Genomic DNA, 4,732 nt, shown 5'->3' on the forward strand with positions numbered 1-4,732 from the left:
AGGACATGAGAAGGGGTCTAGCGCCTTTCCCTCGCACCAGAAGTCAAACCTCTTCCACTTGAAACCATATGACCTCTTAGTGAAATCTCTGTCCTGGAAGCAAGCAGAACTTGAGATAACCCTCCAGAAGGTTCATGGAATCTAAACTTGCGCTGCATGCTAATCGCTAGTAACGCATCAATCATTAATCACAATTTTAAAAATTTAAAATGTTAATGAAATGCAGCCCTACTTCTAATGTCTTAACATCCAAGCCATGAAGGCCAGAGATTGGATATCAGGATGTAAAACATCTCATTTTGGATGAGGGTCACATTCTAGTCTCCATGGGTCTTCGGAGGCTAGAACCAGATCTGGTGTGACCAGTATGGGTGATGTGTCCCAGGATCCCTTGTCCTGCTCAAGTTTCAGGAGAGTTTTCACTGAGAGGTGTTGGTGGATAGGCATACAGAACACTTTCCCCCCAGTCTAGGGGAAAAGCATCTGAGGCTGAACTGCCATGTGATCTAGGCTGGAACAGAACTGAGGGACTTTGTCATTAAGATGAATGGTAAAAAGATCCAATAGGGGGTGCCCCACTCAGAAAATCTTCAGGTAATGCCCACATTTAAGGACCATGTGAGTGGTTGTGGTTGCATGACCCAGCTCAGTCTGTCTTCTAGACAGCTCTTCCCTGCTAGATAAGTGACTTTGGCTTTGAGCATCATCCTGTGAGAGATGGCCCATCGCCACATCCTAACTTCTTCCTAACATAGGAGGTATGAACCTGTGCCTTCCTGCTTGTTGACCGTAGTGCATCACAGCCTGATTGTGTGTATTAAAAATTTTGGTTTTCCAGCCCATCTGTGAAAGCCTTCAGATCATTCCAGGTGGCTGTTAGGCTCCACACCCAAGGTCAGTAGTTTGCTCAGGAGATGAACCACCAGATAAATCTAGAGCTATCTACATGAGCTCCCCTACCCTAGGTTGGATGCATCTATAAGTCTTCTGCTGGAAATTTTTGAATGGAAGTCCCCTTGTCTGCTTAAACAGGTTTTTTATTTCTTCAGTTTTCTCTCTCCAGGCAGCAGTATATAGAGGCCACATCACTCTTCTTGAGCGGGTTCAGCAATGAGGTTCTCTTTCAGATAAATATATAATGCAGTTGGATATTTTGAGCTATATATCTAGATAAAATATGGCATATTTCAAGAAGATGTCCATATATTTTGTGACCAGAAGACATTAATTTATCTCTTAGTGGAGAAGGTTAGAAGTTGCTCTTGGCGGAAACATCAGATGAGCTTTCTTTAAAATATATATATATTTTTTTTTCTTTAACAAAAAAACTCATCAAATGCTGTTACTTTGCAAGTTGCCAATTGATTTGTTTATCCATAGGGCCTTTAATGGAGTAGATGACTTTTTTTGTTTTGTTTTTGTTTTTTTAAATGTTCCTCTTGCCCATATTCAGAATGTAAAAAGCAGCACTGGCATCCCTGAAGATTGTTTGAAACAGAAATTTCTGTAGGACATGGGAATCTTTCAGTGAAATAGGGACTAAATTTCTTATTCAGATAAGTCTTCTGTCGGCTTTAAATCTCTCCAGTGCATAGTCTATTAGCTACTTTCATTAAGTGGTTATAGTTGAATTTTTGCTTAGTCAGGGGTAGATGTTTCTCCCCCTAGAATAGTGGGTCCTGGTGTGTATATGAATACCAAAAAATATATATATATGTACTTTCACTAAATTTGATGTATTGGTTATTGTAGCAGGTGTATTTTCACAGAACAAGGGCTACACTTAGAGAGTATAACATGATGTATAGAACCTTTTAGTGAGCCACATTGTGGCTAGACTCACTGAAATTTATGCTTGGCTGTGGGAACAGCCTATACTGAACTCTCTGTGAGCCCTTATCAAAATTATAGAGCACTTACAGGCAAGCGTGTTCTTTTTGGTAGATATCTTATTAGTTTAGGGGCTTGACTGTCTTTGGACATTGATATTGTTAGTGTCTCGGGGCTTTCATTTTTGTAAAGATCATAGCTGAGCATCCTCACCTACCCAGATTCCTGCATTCCTGTCAGATATGCAGCTTAGCTCACCCACAGCTCTCCAGACCACAGGATCCCAGATTCTGGCAATAGCCTAAACTAGCCCTAAGGTTGCCACCCTTCCCTGCCCTGAAACTGGGGCAAAATCCTTCACTGCTGAACCAAGGTTACTTCCATCTATCTAGAAATCTCTGGCCCCCAGGACCTTAGCAATAAGCCAAGTCCAACACTGGGCAATCTTAAACCTCTATACATAAGGTTTATACATTGAAATAACCAAAAGTGATCATGCCGCCTCTTAATACTCATGGAAGGGCATCTCCTGTGCCTGGACGTATCTGCCAGTTGTCCATGACCCATCAAAGATGAAGATTTTTCTTTAGGCCTTTTGTGGGTTTATGCCCTTGCCCTTTGGCTTAGGAAATTGTACAAGTAGAGTCAAATTAGCAATGGATTGTGTCTGTGTACATAGATATGTATATTAAAGGGGGAAAAGCCATTGCTTAACCCCTTGTTAGTCTGTTAATCTACCTAACCTATGGGTCCTGACAGACACTTGTGACATATGATACTGAGCCTGATGAACTCTTGATATGAAAACAGGAATGCAGGTGTCATGCTGTAACAAGGGTAACCTTCAAATAAGCCTCAGAAGTACTTCCCTGTGGATTAGTAGCATGTGCTCTGCTGGGAAGCCCACCAGGCAGGCAATGTGGGAAGCATGGTACTGGGCTTAATGGACCTTGCACTGGCCCCAGTTTGACAATGCTCAGGGCATAATTCCTGTGCTCTACTTTAGTAATGTTACATGCTCCCATGATTCTGAACTTACATCACTCTTCAACAATGGAAAAATGAAGGGCTTTGATCAGTCCCTATGCTCCCTTGAGCAAGATTGCTCCTCTTGTCTCACTTGCCAGCCACCAAAAACCCTACTCCTTCCAATGAGCCTTCATTAACACAAAGGAGGCACAAACAGGCTAGGACGTACACATGTCCTACACACCTGGTGATGCTGGTTTTCAACAGATTACAGGTACCATGTCTGCTTCCCATATGCTCCTGGTCAAAAATGAAACACAAACTCCCCTAATTCCTGTGTAGGATTTCACCTACAAAAATGGTATGGGATTTGCGTTGCAAACCATATGAGAGACTTGCTGACCTGAACATGTATACCCTGGAGGAAAGGAGAAATGGGAGTGACATGATCCAGGCGTTCAAATATTTGAAAAGTATTGATCTGCTAACAAACCTTTTCCAGAGACGGGAAGGCGGTAGAGGATATGAATTGAGGTTGTAGTGGGGCAGACTCAGGAGTAATGTAGGGAAGTATTTTTTCATGGAGAGGGTGGTGGATATATGGAATGCCCTCATGCAGGAGGTGGTGATGAAAACGGTAATGGAATGCAAACGTGTGGCATAAACACAAAGGAATCCTTTTTAGAAGGAATGGATCTATGGAATCTTAGCGGAGATTGGGTGGCAATGCCGGTAATTGAGAAGTGAAACCGGTGCAGGGCAGACTTCTATGGTCTACGCCCTGATTGTGACTGAATAGATATGGATGGGCTTGAGTGTAAATTTTAAGGGGCTGCGACATTAGCTTCAGAACTCTTAGTACAAGAAGCGTGCTGGGCAGAGTTTATCTTGTTGGGCAGACTGGATGGACCGTACAGGTCGTTATCTGCTGTCATTTACTATGTTATATTCAGGTACACTACATAGTAAAGTGCCTTGAGCTACTACTAAAAAAGGTGTAAGCAAAATCCAAATAAATATGTGGTGCCTTTTCCTAACTTTCTTGTCCTGGCTTACAACCTCTTTTAGACCTCAGTCCGGTTGTGCCTCCTTGTGGTCTGTGTTGGCCTTGATAACCATCAGGCATCTTCACCGTACTTACCTAAGCTGTGTGAACTCATGTCTGCATAACACCCCTTCACCGCCTTCAGCTTGGGAGTGACCCATGTGTGACTGATTCAGCTTGTCCATTGAGGAAAGGAAATTACCTGTAAAAAGGGTTCTCTCGCCAGCAGCGTAAGTCATCCACAGAAATCCATGTACCATCAATGAACCTGCCTATAACTGGAGGACAAATTAGGAAATGAAAGGGGATGATTGTTGAGGGTGGCCTACCTATGCTCAGAAGGGCTTGGAAAAAAAAAAAAAAAAGTCTTGCTCTTCCCTAGCTTTGAGAGCTAATCTCTTCATAGGGCTTTCAGATAATGCCAGTTCGATGTGACTGACTTGTCCTGGCCATGGAGAATCCCTGTTTACAATAAGTAAACTTGCTTTTCCTAACACAACTCCTTTCGCTGGAAGTAAACCATGTTTCTGCTTGTGTTACCTGTGGAAACTGGCTTATAGATGCATTTTTGGGCATGCCGGGCGAGGAAAGTGGAAAAAGTTTTGCAGTGCGTTGTTAACTAGGTCAATGAACAAAGCTGTAGCGCCTGCCTTTTTAAATTAAGATTCAAACCGCAGTCATTTATAGAGCTCTGTTCTTTTCACAGCCTGGTGCTGTGTGCAAATGGTCGTGTTCGCAACGTGTTAGCTTGCAAGCTTCTTGTTTTCTGCGAACACGATCACGCTGAATCAGCAATAGCTTCCGAACCCAACAACCCTGTTTCTGCCTCCCCGTTAAGACCGTGTTTATCCCTGCACACCCCGCCCCCTCTCGCACCCTGTCAGAGCT

This window comes from Microcaecilia unicolor, chromosome 8, assembly GCF_901765095.1.
Source record: "Microcaecilia unicolor chromosome 8, aMicUni1.1, whole genome shotgun sequence".
Classification (NCBI taxonomy): domain Eukaryota; kingdom Metazoa; phylum Chordata; class Amphibia; order Gymnophiona; family Siphonopidae; genus Microcaecilia; species Microcaecilia unicolor.